Raw genomic sequence first — 21,526 nt, 5'->3', positions numbered from 1 at the left:
AATCTTTCCGATGCAATAACCTCTAGGGTATCCTACATGGTTTTGGCAAAGATGGTTGTGCTTTCGCATCACACTCTGCAGCCTATCAGTGTGATACTTACCATGCTTTTACTAGTTGCATCTTTCTCTGTGTCTCATTTCTTTTCTGCTTTGTTGTACTATCAGCTCCTTGAAGCTAGTGACACGTGTCCTAAGTATCTGGCACAACACTCAATATAATGAATGTTTGTGGAATAAATGAATGAACATTTTAGGGCAGTGAAACCATCGTCCATAATTCAAAAAATGAGTTTACAGTCCTTAAAGGGTAATTGATATATACACAAAAACACAAGGAAGTAAAAAGTAGGTGGAAAATATACAAAAATTTGTAACTTTTTAGTCTTGATCCAGTATTAAGTTTGAAAGTAGTGACTGTTGCAGGGTCTGTTGAAATAGAACAGGAAGGATGGATAGATCAATTTTATATCTCCTCAATAAAAAAAAAAAATCTTAAGGCAGGGCTTGAATGGGATTTCAGTTTGTATACACTGGGAAGATCTGAGCTCTCAGATCTCCAGGGAAATGTGGAATTGAATCTCAGCCTCGTCATTCACCAGTTGAGGACTTTTGGCAAGTTATTTCATCTCCCTAAGTTGAAGGTTCTTCATCTGTGAAATGAGCATAGTAAATACTCACCTCAATGGAGTTGTTTTGAACATTAAGTGGGAGAGGGCCTGGTTCATTATCAGTGGTAAGTAAATGGTAGCTATCTTTGTTAGCTTCAAGGAATTGTCTCAGAACAGGAAATGACAGACAACTGAGAATTTTCATTTCCAATGTGTTCTAATTTTCTATAGTTCCCAAAATTGTTATTTAAATGTGTGTGTGTGTGTGTGTGTGTGTGTGTGTGTGTGTTTGCAGGCATGTGTGTGTGTGTCTATGGCTATGGGTTAGGGAGAACAGAGAAGAATAAAGCATTTGACCAAAGGGTCTCACCATGTAGCTATGGAAGCATGTGTGGTCACAAAGACTCAGATTGGCTTCTTCAATCCACCCTCCAAACATCTTTCCCAACGTTATCCATTGTCAAGTCTACTGCATTCTGCTTTGTTCCTCACCAGCCACTATTGCTGGAGAAAACAAACATGGAGAAAGCTGTGACAAGACGAAATTCTCTACACTCAACTGTAAGCTCTGTCCACAGATTCACATGTTGTTTTGGCATGACCCCACCTGGAGAACAAGCAATAGTGGAGCAGCCCCAAGAGTCCTCAAATACAAAATTATAGGAAGCTATCATTAAGATGCAAAGATTGTTACAGATATTAAATTTCTTAATGAAAACAGAGAGTCCTGGCAATCAAATCTTAACCTTGTAAATGAGTAACTGCCCCATTCACAGACAGAGAACTCTTCATCCTAATTCTACTGTGTCCATTGCCTCCAGTGTCCTAGTCCTGACACTCTGCCAAGCTCTCAAGCCTGACAGCTACTCAACTGGGCTCTTCAAGTGAATGTATGTTTTCCTTCTCACTCTCCCTTCTACGATCCCAGTAGCAGGACCTGTTCAAAATGTTAATGTCTGTTGTGTTGCATTAAACATTAAAAAAAAATCATCTGTGTCCTAGATTTCCTTAAGTCATCTAAACACAAGGTATAATCAATATTTTGGTGCATACCTACCCAAACCTTGGAATTCTAAGTCCAGTTATTGGCTCTGTCCTGCTCAGTGGTCACATGATCCCATATGATGTCATGATCACGAATGTTTTTATATTGTTTTCTTTCTCATAAACTTCTTGCAAGCTTCTTGAAGGCAGGGACTGTATCTAATTAACCTGTGAAGAAAAAGTGTGGGGCAATGGACCTGGATTTTAATTTTAGTCCTGTAATCTTGCATGCATTATTAATTAACCTGAACCTTACTTTGTGTATTTTTAATTGGAGAGATGGATAATTAACCCACAGGGCTGTTGGGGAAATTAATGTGATTCTGTATATAATATTCATGGTAGAAAGCAAATGAAAGCCCAGCAAATATTTACCCCCTTCCATTTAGGGTTCCTATTTCTAGCTTGTTCTCTTTCCCACCTTTATTTCCCGGAACTGCTTCATTCATCACCTGATGAAGCACCTGATGAACGTGGAGTCTGAGTTAATGAGGAGCCCGTACAGGTGATGATAAGGCCAGCGCCTGCAGCCTCAACTCACAGTCTATTTACCTTTGACATCTTTTATCCTGGAATCCCCTTGTGCATGACTTCACATTCTCTTGGCCCTATCTTTTATGCAGCCACTGCTGTACTGACCAGTTTCATGCAGCTTGCACCAGTTTCACGAGGCGCAACCTGACAGCATCTCATCTAAGCCTGCCTTGAATACCTCTTACTACCTGGCCACTGTGCACATACCTGGAAGTGTGAGGGGGAGAAATGACTGTGAGACCATCCTCGACCTAATGAATAAGTGCTCTACCCATGTGTTCCCTGGCCAGACAGTTTGAGAAGTATTTCAGAAAGCTCTTGAGAAAATCTCTCAGGATTGATGATCAGTTGGCTTCCTCTCCCTTGTTTTATTTCACAACTGTCACTCTCCTCCCTAGAATTATATTCCTGAATAAACTACCTGTATGCAGCCCTTTGCCTATCTCTATTTTCAGAAAACTCAGGCTAAGACCACTCATCCCACTAAAGCACATGATGGTGACTGGCACATATTATAAGTAGTGGGTGTAATTGTTTGCTTCACATACCCACTGCTTTGCAGTTGGAACAGGTAAAAGATTCACCAGTATTTCCCTCTGAGACTGACCTCCAGAGCGGTGTTTTCTTCTTCCTCTTGAGTCTCTTCTCCATTTGCGTTCCCTTATGTTTTTGTTTGTTTGTTTGTTTGTTTGTTTAACTTTTTATTAGTTTCAGGTACACAAAACAATGTAATAGACATTTATCATTTATATTTCTCACATAGTGACAACCCCCCTGTCCCCATCCACTACCCCTCTGACATCGCACAGAGCCATTACATTTCCACTGTCTCTATTCCTGATGCTGTACTCTGCTTCTTGTAAGTATATATACATAAAATTGTAGTTGACATTCATTATTGTTCACCTTCAGCTTCAGGTGTACAGGGCAGTGATCAGGCATCTACATCATCCCTGAGGTGGTCTCCCTAACGAGACAAGTGTCCCTTATGTTTTGAATGAGGTAACCCTGCAACCCTTGGGTGTGGCTGATTGACTGAGTTACGGACACCTGACCCAGAAGGAATCAATCCTTTGTTAGGAATGATCCAATCATATTTTCACCCTAGAATTTGAATTCAACATGTGGTGACACTAATCTCGGTGGGTTGGAGTCTTAACTGGGAGGCAGTGAAGTATCAGTGAGAAAATATAAGAAAGTGGAGAAATCCAGAATGCAGACAAAGAAGACTCAAAGATATAAGAGATGATAGGACTCAATAAAAATAAAAATTGAAAAAGTAGAGCTTCCCTGTTCTTTTTTTAGAGTTTTCCTCTCCCTGTTTCTAGTCCCTGTTGAATACCAATTGTACTCGCTACCCTTTGGTTCTATGCAATACACCCTTGTTCTTATAACAAATTCCCTATTGAGTGTAAGCTTATTTCAGTGGCTTTCTTTTCCTTGGAATTGGATATTTTCTAAAACAATCAAGATGACCACTAGTCCTTTTGCCCATGGGATAGTGAGATGCATGGTACATGGTAGATGTACATGCTTGATGAATAACTGACTGAAACAATAACCTTTTCCTTGTTCTTTTTCCTCCCCCATATCTTGTCAGCCAACCTGAACACCAACGTATGGACAAATTCTGCTTCTGCTGCCATACTGAGGTTTTTCTTTTCAACTTTATCCTTATTCACACTCATCTTCCCAACATGCTGACTCAGGGTGTCCACTGTCCAGTCCATTGACTTTTTTGTTCTGCTCCATGCCACCCACTACCACTGGAAAAAGCCATACAAATGTGATGGTAAATTCATGACAAGTTGACTCCATTTAACCTCGGTTGGGGTCTGCCAGGAGAGGGATTGCTAGGTCATATGGTTATTCTATTACCAAAATTATTCTGTCCTCATCATCCTCCAACACATCTGAAGGCTTTTGAGACGTCTTTCTCTGGGTCATCCTAACAAGTTCATGGACGTTCCCCTATATGTGAAAGTCTCCCCTGTGGTGAAATCATGTGTGCCTTCCCTTGAGGATCTCTTCTTCTGTGGCATTGCTACAGGGTGGATGCTTCCACAATGCAGTAGGGGATTCGCTTCTTCTGTATATTCTGGTCTGAATTTCTATTTTTTTTGCTGGACAGCTCCCTTGGTTACCTCCTAAGTTGTTAAATGCCAAATTCCTCCACATCTACCAAAAAGACAGAATCTGTATGACTTTGGGACTGATTCAGAGAGAGAATGTTAGAGAAGAGGGAAGCAAAGAGAAAAAAAATGATTTGAGATTTTTAGCCACCGAGTTACTAGTGGTTAACAAAGATAGAAAAAGCCAAGGGGCATTAATTCGATCATCTGTCTCTTGACTCCCACTACCAAGACAATTGGGTAGGAGAAGGGTGGTTGTTTATTGAATTCCTATTATGTGTCAGATACTGATAATATGCATTTTAAATAGGCTATTTTATTTAGTTTTCAAAACAATTCCATTTTGTATATTTTCTATTATTGGTCCTATTTTATGGATAAGGAAACCAGGGATATAAGATACTAAGTGAGATTTTTCGAGGACGTGTATTGAATTTTAAGTCCAGTATAAAGTACTAAGTCCATTCAACTTCAAAAACTTTGTCTTTCTCATCATAACTCACAGTATGAGAAAATAAAACAGTGTATAAAGCCTTAAAGATTAAAGCATAATTCATGTCTGACTATGAATTGACATTTAAGGCTGTAGTCAAGGTTTTTCAAGATCTGTGTTGGTGGTCAGTTATATACCCTAGTCCTTCTCTTTGGGCAATTCTTCTCACAGATATTACCAAGGCAGAGCTTTTCTTTTATTGGGGTTCACTTCTTTAATAAGACCACTGGAATGCTCTATTACTTTTCATCCTCTAATCTTCTTCATACCTTTGTTGTTATTATTGTTTTTACCACACACATGTCCCAATATCATTTTTTTTTCAACATGTTATTGGCATTTGGGGCTGAATAACTGTTTGTTGTGGACGAGACTGTCCTGTGCATTGTAGCAAGTTTAGCAGCATCCCTAACCTCTACATACTAGGTGCCAGTAGCATCTTCTCTTAGTATGACAACCAAACTATCTCCAAACATTTTCAAATGTTCCATTAGGGGCAAAATTACCCCAGTCGAGAAACACTGATCTGTATTTATATGCACCTATATGCACATCTATATGTGAGGTCAGACAATTAAGTTCGCGAACTCATCCTAGAAAAAGTGCTACATACCTCATTGTTGAATATCACAATGGTCATCTTCGGGCACTCACTTTGGGAACCTATGCACTGATGCTAGCCCCTAATCCACCTTTCAAAGCAATTTTGGAACTCTTTTTCTGGAATGGCCATCAGAGCTGTCATTGTATTACCCTTGATGTCCTGAATATCATCAAAATGTCTTTCTTTCAATATTTCCTTTATCTTCAGGTAAGGAAAGAAGTCATTGGAGGCCAGATCAGGTGAGTAGGGAGGGTGTTCCAATACAGTTACTTGTTTACTGGCTAGAAACTCCCTCACAGACAGTGCTGTGTGAGCTGGTGCATTGTCGTGATGCAAGAGCCATGAATTGTTGGCGAAAAGTTCAGGTCGTCTAACTTTTCACACAGCGTTTTCAGCACTTGCAAATAGTAAACTTAGTTAACGGTTTGTCCAGTTGGTACAAATTCAAAATGAATAATCCCTCTGATATCAAAAAAAGTTAGCAATATCATTGCAACAAGTTCACGAACTTAATTGTCAAATCTTGCATGTTGCTGTCTGAGAGGAATGAGATTTTCATCTGCTTAGCCGCTCAGTGATGTGGACATGGCCCAACTTTTAATGGCATATTAATTGCCCAGATATGAAATCTGGGTGACCTAGGTCAGCCAGGTCTAGCTAATACCTTTATCCAAAGCTGGGAGTCACATCTGAAAGCCAGCGACCCTCAACAAAAGTGTCTTTTCCAAGACCCTCAGGGAAAATACGCTTCTAACTTTGTTGTTTGGGAAGGGCCTGGAAAGGAAATGAAAAAATGCATCAAGAAAGATTTTATTTTATTTTTTGTCTTCATTTAAACATCAGACATGAGAGACATTGTAGTGAGTTTTCAGGCTGCAAAGTTTCTTTGGTTTGGGATGGCTTCCAGGTAATAGTGGAGTTTTGCAGTATCCATATTTTTTTCTTATGAGTGAAATGTTATATGATAATTATTTTAATGATGACAATAATAATGATAAGCAGGGCAGGCTGAATGCTATCCTGCTTTTAAGTTTATTCTATAACAAAGAAGCACTGCCCACATTCCTCGTGGGCAGCTTTCCTGGGTGCCTTCCCTCCAATGAATAACTCAGGGATGCAGGTTTCTTATAGCTTGTAAGCCCCCCCCCCCCCCGCCCACACTCATCACTGGGATTCCAGGGTTAATGCAGAAGGGAATGAGAGAGGATGGTGATGGTTTACTGTAGATTTAAATTCCTTGGCCTGGGATTGTCACATATCTCATAACACTCATAGGCCAAAAATGAATAACAAGACCCTCTGCAGAATAAATGCAAGAAGATTGGGAAATATAATCCGTGGCTTGCAACAACTTCTCAGGAACAAGTCTACGCCATAGGAACGGAACATGAATGCTTGGTAGTCTGAATTGGTTGTACGTATTGTGCACTTTCCAAGGTTCATTAATATGATAACTTTTACTACAAATAAAAAACTATAGCATCAGTTCTTCTTTCTTCCTACTGCATAGGGTTGTAATGTGAATTAAAGAGATTAATAATTATATATCAATATATAATGAATGCAAAATTGTTAGAATAATGAATGGCACATAGTAAATGTACTGATTGCTGTCTGTTATTTTTGTTATATTTTCTGAGAAGATGGGCCTTTAGCTTTAATATGATATTTTGAAATGGTCAGGGGCTCCAACAAGACTCTGTTCTACATCAGTATTCTATGCAGAACATTTGGTTGTGCAGACATTTATTGAATGCTTACTGTGTCGGAAGAGTTTGTTTCCCAGGTAGGAATGTGACTGCCTGTGTCTTCTTTGACCTATTTTGAAATCCATAAGCTATCAGGTTCTACTGAAGAGAAGGAACAAAAAAATATTTGATTTTATGTTCAGTAATCAACATGTCCAAACTTATGAGACTAATAAATCCTCAGACCTAAGTGTTTTCTGTGGCGTTGGGGCTACTGCTTGGAAAGCTCACCCATAGCGGACATATTTTTAACTGTATTAATTTCCTATGGCTGCCTTTACAAATTACTACAGATTTGGTGGCTTAAACCACAGAAATGTATTGTTTTATATATAGCTCTAGGGGCCAGGAGTCCAAAATCAAAGTATCGACATGGTTGACTCCTTCTGGAGGCTCTGAGGGAAAATCATTTCCATGCCTCTTCTCTCCAAGCTTCTGCTGGTTGCCACCAATCCTCGGTGTGCTTTGGCTTTTGGGTGCACCAATCACTCCAATCTCTGTCTTCATTTTCTCATGACATTAGTCCTGTGTGTCTGTGTCCAAATTGCCCTCTTCTCATAGGGATACCAGTCATTGGGTTAGAACCTACCCTAATCCAGATGACTTCATCTTAACTTGACAACATCTGCAAAGATCCTATTTCTAAATAAAGTCATAGTCAGTGATGCCAGACATTAGAACAGGAAAATATAGTTTTGGCTGACACAATTCAACCCACAGCATTAACCAAATCAATTTTACTGAGATGATGATAATGACAACAGCAATAATAATAATGGTCACGTAAATATATGCTTGCTGTACATCAGGTATTGAGTTAAATATTTCATAGGTGTAGCCTTATTTAATCAAAGCATCTCTATGAAGCAAACCTTGTTATTATTATTACTCTTCCTACTGTCATCATCATGATCACCACCATCATTATCATCACAGAATTTTTATATGAAGGAACTGAGATACAGAGAGCTATTATGATACCTTGCCCTAGGTGAGGCAATGGATTGGCAGGGCTGGAGCTGGAATACAGTCAGTGTGAGTTCAGAGCCCATGGTCTCATCCAATATCTTGTACAGTGGACATGTTTCTAACCCAGTAATTGTTCCTGAAACCAGCAGAAATGTACATCCTTCGTCCAGTTCCAAGCCAGCATGTGGGAACCTTCTTCTGCTCCCTCCCTATATTTTCCCTTTCAACCGTCCTGTCTACCTGGATATGCTTTTCCCAGTTTTCATCTCAGAACTCTCAGAAGGTTGCTACTGTTCTCCAGCTCAGTTAACTGCAGCCAAAGATGATTAGCTGAACCTTTTCCTGGAGCTGAGCTCTTGCTCAAGGCAAACTTTCAAATGCTAACTTCCTGCCTCGCAATCTCTGGCTGATAGGACACATAATTACAGAGCAGACCAAAGCCTTTCTATCTGTCCAATTTGGCCTGAATGTTTGCACAGGGCTTTGCAGAGATCTTGCATTATTATTCCTCCCACCTAGAGGGAAATCGAAAATTACTTTTGGTGGGAAGCAAACTTAACTTTTGCTCTTTATTTGAGGTTTTATAAATGATAACAAATGCCTGTTGTAGCAAGTAAAAATTGAAGGAAAAAACAAACAAACAAGGATGTATAAAGGCATATCTAATGATCTCCTACATAGTGACACCTTTGTTTCCATGCCCCTGAAGTAGCCACTGTTAATAAGCTCTTATATGCATATTAGGTAAAATAATGTATGGGTTTAGTTCGATTTATTTTAAATCAAACAGAATCACACAATACATATTACTTTGAAACTTACCTTTTTGATAATATATCATGTGTATATCATGAGAATCTACCATAAATTGAGATTATTTTCATCCCAGGGTTAGCTCTCGGACCTCTTCTCTGGCCCGATATTCTCTTGGTGATATCATTCAGTCCCGAGCCATTAAGTCTCAAGGCTGCTGACTCCAAAATTTCCACCTCCAACTTGGACCTTTGCCTGAGTTTCAGATTTGTATATCCTTCTGCCTACTCGTCATTACTCTTTGCCTGTGTCATAGATACTTAAAACGTAACATGTCCAACACGGAACTCCTAATGTTCTCCCCCAAACCGACTCTACCTGTGCTCTGCCCTATCTTCATTTATGAAGTTGCCATCGTTCCATTGTTTCAGTGCCCCCAAATCTTGCAGCTACCTGCGAGACCAATTTCCCCCCATGCCACCAAATCCTTCCACAAATCCTTTAGGCTCTCTTTCAGAATATGTTCAGAGTCCAACCACGTCTTCATCTCTATTCTGGTTTAAACCAGAATTTATAATAATATATATTATATCTAAAATAAAAATATTATAAAATTTATACTTATATAAATATTTATATATAAGATATAATTATAAATAATATGTATTATAGGTATTTGGTTTAAATATATATAAATATATACTATACATCATTATATATAATTACATACATCACATATATTATATATAATCTTTTTTCTAGCTTTTTATAAATAAACTGCTATTTTACACAAATAGGACTGTACCATATATATTGTTTCATTGTTTCTTTTCTCCCTTTTTCCTATTTTTATTTCCAATTTCTGCCATTTTTCTTGACTCTTTACCCTCTCCTCAACTGACACTAACAATCAGAAGTGCATCTTTTTACACATAACTTCTACATACTTTTATGACCATTTACAAATATTTCAATATCTATTCACTTATAAACACATAAACAAAGGGATTTGGTATTTTTCTATTTTTTTGCTTTAGAAAAACACTGGATTGTATCTTATACACTTTTCTCTAAGTCTTATTTTTCCTACTTACCAGTAGTTAATAGAAATCTCATCAATTGACTGTTGTTGCTCAAATTCATTTTAATGACGCTCCATGAAGAACGTGGACGCACTAAAATGTATTCAGTCTAATTCACTGCTGGATATGTCCTTTGTTTCTGATTTTTTTTTTTTTTTGCCCCGATGCTGCAGTGAAGACTCTTACACTGTTCGTTTTATTTCTATAGGATAGATTCCTAAGAGTGAGATTCCTGGGTTGAAAGAATTTCTGGATACACAGTGAATTTTTATTTTGAATAGATGTTAGTAGGTTTCTTTCCAAAATGGTTGTAATAAGTAACATATCTAATGTGAGCACGTTCCTCCCATTTGTGCCAGCAACTGGTGTCCTTGTGCGTTTTAACTCTTGACAGTGAATGAATATATAAGGTGAGCATCTTTTTATGTTAGTGTTTTGGGTCACAGTGATTCTCTTATAATGTCTTCTATCATTTCACTCCCTTCGCATCCCTACCTCCTATAGGCAAATGCCACTTTTAACCTTTGTGCTCCTAAAGCTTTGCCTATAGGTCATTTCCTAGGGGAAGTACACACACGTCACACACGTACACATACACACACACACACACACACACACACACACACACACACACACTTGCTTCCCTAAGCCACACCAACTTGGGGAAGGATGATAACACAACAGTAAGAAAAGTCACTTTTGAATCTGAGCTCACACTCAGAAGAATTACTATGACCCCAATCCCTTAACTTTGCTTCCTCCCCCTCCAGGGTCCCTGAAGCTTCATATATTCCTGGTGATTAGTAAAGTGTTCCTCTGGCAATTCCAAGGACTGACTTCTATTAGGTTGGTGCCAAAGTAATTGCCGTTTTTGCAATTTTCAACCTTTTAAACCACAACTGCTTTTGTGCCAACCTGACGTTCTCTTCCGGTGGCTGATTCTGTCTTGTATTCAACCCTTGAACCACAGGCAGTGTGTCCTGACTCTGACTGCAGTGCTATAACTCTGTTGGGGGTGGGAAGGAGTCACTTCACTGGAGTTAAAACTGTCTGTTTATCTTCTCCACGTAGACATGCTCCACTTTCAGTTTTCTTATGGACTTTTTCTTTCTTTCTGTTTTTGTTTTTAGGGTCTTGGAATAAATTATACTAGATCTGATTTAAAGAACATTTTAATGAAACCACCCTGTTTATTTTGCACTCTAAAGGTCATCATCATCATCACCATCATCTTGCTATCTGCCGTATTTCCTCTTTAATGCTTATAGGAACACTAACAAACCTATCCATTTTACAGATGAGGGATCAAAGGCCCAGAGAGGAGAAGAGCCTGCTCAGAGACAAGTAATCATCTCCTCGTTCCTCAGTCTTATTCCCAGCACCCTGGGCTTCACTTTTAGCCCAGGAGCATTCTCTCCTGTTTCTCTCAGGAGACCTACCAGGTTTTAAAACAAAGATATCTTGCTGGTGGTCTTCTCTGGCTGTCTGAGAACCCTAAATCAGCAGCAGATTATGTCTCACCTCTTCAACACAAGGGGACTTAGCTCACTGTATTGTTTTCATTGGTTGATGTGCCTTTCTCTGGCAGAGCTGTGAGAGCTGGACTTGTGTTTTACATCTCTGGCATCTGGGAGCCCAGCTCAGGGGCTGGCACATCGTAACAAATTAAGCTGTTGGATAATTATGAAAATAAGAGATGGACTAGCCCTTTGATTGAAGACGTAGATCTGATCCAAGTCCCCAAGGAAGTGTACCTGCATAGACCCATGAGTGTCACGGAACAAATAATTACCCCCCTCATTCCTAAGCCTCTGATCATGTTGTGAAAACATCTTGCCTGCTAATGAGTTGGAAATGGAACAGAAATAATAATGGCGACTATTTATGAAGAAGTGATTATATGCCTAATCTGATGGTAAATTAATTATGTGGATTATCTCGTTTAGTTTTCATAACACCAATAAGAAGGCACTGCTATTTTTCCCATTTTATAGATGAGGACCCTAAAGAACAGAAAAACTAAGTAACTTGCTAATCTCACACTCCAAATGGCAGAGCTAGGCTTCCAAGCAAGGCAGTGGGACTCCAGGATTAGAGCCTTTAAAAGATGCCTTCATGACGTTTGAGAACATGTCTTGGAAGCCCCCAGGGGCTTCGCTTACTTTTGGCAGTAGCAAGACAGGGCAGAAGGACTGGAGCTGACCCACTAGTGAGTCAGGAGTCCCAGATTCTCCTCCTGACTCTCATATCGCCCAGAGACTTCGCGGCCTATAGAATGATAGATGGGGCCAGCTGGCACTGACAAAGACGTCATAAGCTTTACAGCAAAATAAAGTCTAAAGTTGATTTCACCACATACTAACTGTGTATGCTAAGGCAGGTGGCTTGATCATTCTAAATGTCTTTTTTTTTTTCACATCTGGAGTGGGTATATGAAAACTTATAACGATAAAAAGCTGTTGGGGCAGGTAAATGTGTTATGTAAAGGGAAAAACAGGTGGGGCTGGTGGTGGTCACCTAGATCAGCGCTCCGTGACAAGCTCAGGCCTTCCTGTAGGTAAGACTGGAAGTGGAGTGTGGTTCCCAGAGCTCCTAACTCTCCTTAGCACCTTTATTTCCACTAACATCCTAATCCAAGCAACACTCCTGATCTGTGGCTGTGGGGTTTGTGGTTAGCCTGTGTAAGGAGCATGGTTCCCTGGCAACCACACTCAATGGCAGGATTCTCCCCACACCTCCTTGTTTTAACAACTCACTTCTCTTGGCACAAACTTTGACTGCCCTGGGTACAGCATGTATGTGATCTCCCAATGTCCTCTCTCTGAAGGCCTTGATGGAATCTGAGAAATCCTACCACGCTGTCTGTCTTTTTCCTTCTGGGTTTCTTTACTAGGAGAGGGCCACACATAAGGGGATGGGGAAACATCAAGTGGAAGAAAAATACTTTGTTAGTAGCCAAGAACTAAGCACGCACTAATACACAGTTTTCTGATAACACTGAGTTAGGGTTTGATACATGAGGGATGAAATGAGGAATCTTTCCTCCCCAAATTTGGGACTCCAGCCTAAAGCATGTCTGTAGGAAAAGGAACACGTAAATGAGCACCGAGTTCCCTGATTTTATTCCCCTAACCAAGGACATGGGGTGGGAAAAGGGAGGCGAACAAGGACCAGCCTGGCCTAGAGCTCAGATGCTGCCCCGGAGTTTGCTGCCCCAGAATTTGCTGCCCTGGAGTTTGCTGCCCAGGAGTTTACCACCCGGAAGACAGAATGGGAAAGAGACAGGGCCACCCAGGGTGCTATCATGTAAATCACGGTGGCCTTGCCTTCCAGTAAATGTGGCTCAGTTCATACATGGACTCTGGTCAGCAGCTCAACAATGCATCCCTCTGAGAGAGGGGTTCAGGAGGCAGTAGACAGATAGTCCTGGCATGAAAATCTTCCAATTTGAAGGAAAAGTCCCAGAAGTCTCCTCCCTCTCAACTTACTAGTCAGTCACTAAAGGACTCTTTAATGTATTTCCTTTACAAACAGGTAGACAGTTCACTTTAAAAATTCTTGTTAAACTGATGAGTGCCAGATGGAAGATGGGTAGGGGAGCTGGGTGAAAGAGGTGAAGGGATTAAGAAATACAAATTGGCAGTTACAGAATTGTCACAGGGATGTAAAATACAGCATACGGAATATAGTCAATCATGTTACAACAACTATATATAGCGCCAGGTGGGTACTAGACGAATGAAGGGATCACTGCCCAAATTATATCAATGTCTAATCACTATACTGTACACCTGAAATTAATGTAAAATAATATTGAATGTCAACTGCAACTGCAAAAATAATTAGAAAAAGAAATTATAGATAATAAAAAACAAAATAAAAAACAAAAAGACAAAAAAAATTCTTCTTAAATTCCTAGATTATCAAGTTAGAAAAGATCATTGGGGACATCTAGTCAGCTAGTCATCTTCTGGATGAATAAACAAATAAATTAAGCTCCAGAAAGGAGTGACTTACTTATAGGAAAAGAATTCCAGGGTTCCAGATTGCTTAACCAGCATTCCCCCCCTATACTTACAGCACACTCCTAATCTTGAAATGCTGTTATATTGTGTTTTTTATTCCTGTTTTTCTTATGAATCTTCCCTATTGTCTTTTTCCCTTTTCTTCCAATCCTAATGTATACCCCACCTATATCCAGAAAAGATTTACTTGTACACAGAAGACTGTTATAAGAGCAATTCTTTCCTAAGTATACACCCAATAACAATAAGTGCACATATCCTCCAAAATTATTACACATAAATGTTCATAAGAGCATTATTTTTAATACTTTCAAACTGGAAACGACTCATATGCCCACTAACAGAAGCATAGATACAAAAATGGTGACGTATTTATACAATGAAATACTGCACAGCAACATAAAGAGCACATAATACCATGGATGGATTTCAAAGACATTCTATTAAATAAGAGAAGCCAGACACAGAGGATTGTGGATTCTATGACTAATTATACGAGGTCGACAATTACATTTGTGAACTCGTCCTAGAAAAAGTGTTATACATACCTCATTGTTGAATATCACTATGGTCACCTTTGAAGTATTCCCCTTGGGAAGCTGTGCACCAACATCAGTGCCTAGTCCACCCTTCGAAGCAATTCTGGAACTCTTTTCCTGGAATGGCCATTAGAGCTGTCGTCATATTACCCTCGGTGTCCTGAATGTCATCAAAATGTCTTCCTTTCAATAATTCCTTTGTCTTTGGATAAAGAGAGAAGTCACTGGGGGCCAGATCAGGTGAGTAGGGAGGGTGTTCCAATACAGTTATTTGTTTACTGGCTAAAAACTCCCTCACAGACAGTGCTGTGTGAGCTTGTACATTGTCGTGATGCAAGAGCCATGAATTGTTGGCAAAAATTCAGGACGTCTAACTTTTTCACGCAGCCTTTTCAGCACTTCCAAGTAGTAAACTTGGTTAACTGTTTGTCCAGTTGGTACAGATTCATAATGAATAATCCTTAGCAACATCGTTGCAACAAGTTCTCAAACTTAATTGTCAGACCTTGTATGAAGCTAAACTATGTAACAGAAATTAGAATGATGGATTTGGAGTTGGGAGCTATTGACTGGGAAGAGGTGCCAAGCAAACTTATAGGAGTATGAGAATAGAAATAATCTATATCTCGTTCTGCGTGGTGGTTATATGGGTGTGCACATATGCAAAAATCCATCGGCCTGTGCACTTTACAGTATATAAATTATACCTATGTTCAAAACAAACTTTAAAGAAGCTGTAGAAAAGCTAGAAAGAATGATTAACATACTCAAAATCTAGGCTAATAGAATTACTGTCATTGAATATCAAATTTCATTTTGAGATAGCAACCAATAAACAAATTTTTACTCCCATTTTTTAAAAATAAAACTTAAAATTATCAGGAGAGAGCAATTTTAGAAGCAATGTTTTATTCTAAAATTAACTTATGTAATCTTCTATTTTTAATTACAGTTGACATTTAATATTATTTTATATTAGTTTTAGGTCTACAGCATTGTGGTTAGATGTTTATATCATTTATGCAGTGATCCCCCCAATTAGTCTAGTCCCCACCTGGCACTATACAGAGTTGTTGCAACATTATTGACTATATTCCCTATGCTGTAATTTACATTCCTCTGCTATTTTGTAACTACCAATTTGTACCTTTTAATCCCTTCATCTTTTTTACCAGCTCCCCAACTCCCACCCCATCTGGCAATCATCAGTTTGTTCTCTGTACATATATATGAGTCTCTTTCTGTTCTGTTTGTTTATTTTGTTCTTTAGATTCCACATGAGATGGATCACGTGAGATCACGTGGTATTTGCCCTTCTCTGTCTGACTTATTTCACTTACATAATACCTGAAGGTCCATCCATGTTGTCATAAATGATAACATTTCTTTTTTGTGGCAGAGTAATACTCCATTATAAATATGTACCACATCTTCTTTATCTAATCGTCTATTGATGCGCACTGTGGGGACAGAGCCCCAGAAAGTAGTTTACAGGCTCTCGGCCTCATGTGGAAAGATGCTGGCTCATGTAGTAGATGGCCGTCAGCTGTGGCTGATTGGCCGTCAGCTGTAGCCGGTTAGCCAATTAGCTGCTAATATAATTGCTGCCGCTACAGAGGAGAGCTGAGGAGAGTAGAGGAGCAGAGTCGAGGAGAGTGGAGGAGAGTCGTCGGTCGGTTGGCAGAAAAACGGACAGCAGGTCGCACGTCCGGTGAACCCAGCCTCCAGTGAGACCATAGTGGTATGACTTCCCTACCTATGGCTCCATGGGTGTTCCATTTTGGCCTCATCATATCCTGTGTTCTTGTGTGGGGAGCGGGAGCAGAGACCCCGCAGGCCGCCCCTCACGACAAATGGCGCAGTGAGCAGGGTACCCCACACGACAGGCACTTATGCTGCTTTCATATCTTGGAGATTGTAAATAATGCTGCATTGAAAATAGGGGTGCATATATCTTTTCAAATTAGTGTTTTAGATTCCTTTGGATAAATATCCAGGAGTGGAATTGCTGGGTCATAAGGTAGTTCAATTTTTAATTTTTTGAGGATGTGCAAATCGTTTTCCATAGTGGCTGCACCAATTTGCAATCCCACCAACAGTGCACAAGGGTTCCCTTTTCTCCCCATCCTCACCAACACTTACTGTGTGTTGATTTATTGATGAGTCATCCTGACAGGTGTGAGGTGATAGCTCTTTGTGGTTTTTATTTGCATTTCTCTGATGATTAGTGATGTCAAGCATCTTTCCATATGTCTATTGGCCATCTGTGTGTCCACTTTGGAGAAATGTCTATTGAGGTCCTGTGTTCATTTGTTTGTTTTTTTGTGTTGAGTTGTGTGAGTTTTTTTTAATAAATTTTGGATGTATCATTGGTGAGTATCTTCTCCTATTCAGTATGTTGTCTTTTCATTTTGTTGATGGTTCTCTTAGCTGTGCAAAAAAAAAAAAAAAAATAGTTTGATGTAGTCCCATTTGTTTATTATTACTTCTTTTGTTTTCCTTGTTTGAGGAGATATATCAGGAGAAAATATTACTAAGAGCAATGTCAAAGAGTTTGCTGCCTATGTTTTCTTCTAGGAGTTTTATGGTTTTGAGTCTTACATTTAAGTCTTTAATTTTGAGATTATTATTGCGTGTTGTGTAAGAAGGTGGTCTAGTTACACTTTTTGCATGTATCTTTTCAATTTTCCCACCACCATTCATTGAATAGACTGTGTTTACCCCCATTGTATATTCTTGCCTCCTTTATCATAATAGATTAAGTGACCATATAGTCATGGGTTTATTTCTGGGCTCTCTATTCTGTTCCACTGATCTATGTGTCTGTTTTTATGCAAGTGCCATGCTGTTTTGATTACTAGAGGCTGTGGTATAGTTTGATATCAGGTAGCATGATACCTCTAACATTGTTCTTCTTTTTCAAGATGGCTGTGGCTGTTCAGGGATTTTTGTGGTTCCACATAAGTTTTAGGATTATTTGTTCTAGCTCTGTGAAAAATGCCATTGGGTATTTTAATAGGTATTACATTAATCTATAGACTGCTATGGGTAGTATGGATATTTTAATAATGTTAACTCTTTCTATCCATGAGCACGGTATATGCTTCCATTTATTTGTAGCTTCTTCAGTTTCTTTCTTCTGTGTCTTATGTTTTCCTAGTACAAGACTTTTACCTCATCCATTAAATATATTCCTAGGTATGTGTTTGTTTTTTGTTTTTGTTTGTTTGTTTTTTGGATGCAATTGTAAATGGGATTGTTTTCTTAATTTCTTTTTCTGATAGTTCATTATTGGTGTATAAAAATGCAACTGATTTCTGAATATTAATTTTGTAGCCTGCTACTTTCAGAATTAAATTATCAGTTCTAATAGTATTTTCGGTGGAATCTTTTGGGTTCTCTCGATATAATATCATACCATCTGCAAATAATAATAGTTATACTTCTTTCCTTCTACTTGGATGTATTTTATTTCTTTCTCTTATCTGATTGCTGTGGCTAGAACATCCCATCATATGTTGAATAAAAGTGTTCAGAGTGGACATCCTTGTCTTTTTCCTGATCTTATGAAAACATTTTTAGCTTTTCATAACTGAGTGTGATGTTAGTTGTGGGTTTGCCCTAAAGGGCCTTTATTATGCTGAGGTATGTTCCCTCTATTCCCACTTTGCTGAGAATTGTTACAATAAATGTATGCTGAATAATGTCAAATGTGTTTTCTGAATCTATTGATATGATCATATGATTTTTATCCTTCATTTTTGTTTATGTGGTGTATCACATTAATTGATTTGTGGATATTGAACCAACCTTATATCCAAGGAATAAATCCCACTTAATTATGATGGATATTTTTAATGTGCTGCTGAATTTGTTTTGCTAGTATATTTTTGAGAATTTTTTCATCTATGTTCATCAGGGATATTGGTTTATAATTTTCTTTTTTTGTAATACCTTTGTCTAGTTTTGGAATAAAGGTAATGGTGGCCTCATAAAATGAGCTTTGGGAGCCTTCTCTTCTCTTGAAACTTTTGTAATAGTTTGAGAAGGAAAGGTGCTAATTCTTTGAATGTTTGGTAAAATACACCTGTGAATCCATCTGGTCCAGGACTTTGTTTGTTGGGAATTTTTTGATTACTGATTAGATTTCATTAATAGTAATTGGTCTGTCAGATTTTCTGTTTCTTCTATATTCAGTCTTGGAAGATTGTAAGTTTCTAAGAATTTATCCATTTCTTCCAGATTGTCCAATTTGCTGGCATATAATTGTTCGTAATATTTTCTTATACCCATTGTATTTCTGTGTTTTCAGTTGCCACTTCTTTCACTTCTGATTTTATTTGTTTCAATCCTCTCTCTTTTTTTCTTAAGCAGTCTGGTTAAAGATTCATTAATTTTGTTTATCTTTTCAAAGAACCAGCTTTTGTATTGTTTTTTCAGACTCTATTTTATTTATTTCCACTCTGATCTTTATTATTTACTTCCTTCTACTCACTTTGGGCTTTGTTTACTTTTTTTTTTTTTTTCCATTTCATTTAGGTGTAAAGTTAAATTGTTTGTTTGAGATTTTTTGTTTGTTTGTTTCTTGAGGTAGCCCTGTGTTGCTATGAATTTCCCTCTTAGAACCACTTTTGCTGTGCCCCATAGATTTTAGGGTCATTGTGTTTTCATTTTCATTTGTCTCAAGGAATCTTGATTTCTTCCTTGATCTCATTGTTAACCAACTCATTGTTTAGTAGCATGTTATCTTACCCTCCATGTATTTTTTCAGTTTTTTCTTGTAATTGATTTCTAGTGTCATACCATTGTGGTCAGAAAAGATGCTCAATATGAGTTCATCTTCTTAAATTTATTGAGATTTTTGGTGGCTTAACATGTTTTCTATCTTAGAAAATGTTCCATGTGTACTTGAACAGAATGTATATTCTCCTGCTTTGGGGTAAAATGATCTAAAAATATAAATTAAATCCACCTTGTCTAATGTGTCATTTAAAGCTGCTGTTTCCTTGCTGATTTTCTGTCTGGAAGATCTATCCATTGATGTCAGTGGGGTATTAAATTCCTCTACTGTGATCGAATTACTGACTGAATTAATCTCTCCCTTTATGTCTGTCATATTTGCTTTAGATATTTAGGTGCTGCTCTGTTGGGTGTATAATCTTTTACAAGGTTTTATACTCTTGTTAGATTGATCTTTTTATAATTATGAAATATTCTTCTTTGCCTCTTATTATAACCTTTGTTTTAAAGTCTCTTTTGTCTGATGTAAGTAATTGCTACCCCAAGTTTGTTTATTTTTTTATTTTCCATTTGCATGAAATATGTGTTTGTATCCCTTTCAATCTGTGTGTGTGTGTGTGTGTGTGTGTGTGTGTGTTGATATGAAGTGGGTGTCTTGTATACAGAACATGTATGGGTCTTGTTTTCTGATCCATTTAGCTACCTTATGTCTTTTGATTAGAGCATTTAATCCATTTACACGTACAGTGATTATTGATAGGTACTGTTATTGCCATTGTTTTATTCATATTTATGGTTCTTTTTTGTCCTCTTCTTCTTCTTTTTAAAGAAGTCCCTTTAACATTTCTTGAAATACTGGTTTGGTGGTGATGACTCCATTAGTTTTCTCTTGTCTGAGAAGTTCTTTATCTCTCCTTCAATATTAAATGATAACCTTGCTGGATAGAGTACATTTGGCTATAGGTCCTTATTTTGCATCACTTTGAATATTTTGTGCCAATCCCTTCTGGCCTACAAAGTTTCTTATAGGTAACTAGCTCCCTTTTACTTGCTGCTTTTAAGAGTCTCTCTTTGTCTTTAGCTTTTGGCATTTTACTAATGATGAATCTTGGTGTTAGCCTCTTTGGGTTCGTCTTATTTTGGACTCTGTACACTTCCTGAACTTGTATGTCTATTTCCTTTACCAGGTTAGGGAAGTTTTCAATCATTATTTCTTTAAATAGATTCTCAGTCCCTTAATCTCTCTCTTCTCCTTCTGGTACCCCTATGATGTGAATGTTATTATGTTTGATGTTGCCCCAGATGTCCCTTAAAGTATTCTCATTTTTTTATTCTTTTTTTTTTTTTTATTCTGATTGGATGTTTTATGCTACCTTGTTTTCCAAATTGCTGATTCAATCCTATGCTTCATTTAAGCTGCTGTTGATTCTTCTAGTGCATTCTTCATTTCAGTTATTATATTCTTCATTTCTGACTGGTTCTTTTTATGGTTTCTATTTCCTTTTTTATGCTTACTTTCTCTTTGTAGAAATTCTCATTAAGTTCCTTGAGTAGCCTTATAACAAGTGCTTTGAATTCTGTATCTGGTAGATTGCTTGCCTTAATTTTATTTGGCTCATCTTCTGGAGTTTTCTGCTCTTTCATTTGGGACATGTTTCTTTGTCTCCACATTTTGGCTACCTTTCTGTTTGTTTTTATGTGTTGGGTAGATCTTCTATGTCTCCCAGTCTTGGCCAGGTAGCCTTATGTTTGTGTCCTGGTGGGGGCCCAGTGGTGCAGTCTCCCTGATCACTTGAGCCAGGTGCTCCACGAGTGTTCTTTGTGTAGGGTGTGTGTTCCTTCCTGTTGTAGTTGAGCCTTGATTGCTGTTGGCATGTCAGTGGGTGTGACTGATGCTTAGGCTGACTGGCTGTGAAGATGGCACAACCACAGCTTACCAGCTGCTGTGCATATGCTGACTCCTTGGAGTAGAATTCACTCCAGTGGGCTCTGGTGCTTGCCCAGACCACCCTTTTGGTGTGCCACTTGTGGGACTAATTGGGTGGTGCTCTGTCATAGTCTGAAGCCATAAACCAGGTATGTTGGTTCTGGGGCCTCTTGGGCGGGGCTCTTACGCATGCCAAGGTCAGCTGCTGCCTGTGACCTGCCCAGAGTTACCTGATAGGAGCTATAAAGTGATCCGTGTTTGCTTGCTGCCTGTGGTAGACCTGGAGGCACACGTGAAATGCCATGCTGTAAACCAAGGCTGGATGCCA

This window comes from Rhinolophus sinicus, linkage group LG02 (assembly GCF_036562045.2).
Source record: "Rhinolophus sinicus isolate RSC01 linkage group LG02, ASM3656204v1, whole genome shotgun sequence".
Classification (NCBI taxonomy): Eukaryota; Metazoa; Chordata; class Mammalia; order Chiroptera; family Rhinolophidae; genus Rhinolophus; species Rhinolophus sinicus.
Note: the sequence above shows the minus strand (reverse complement) of the source record.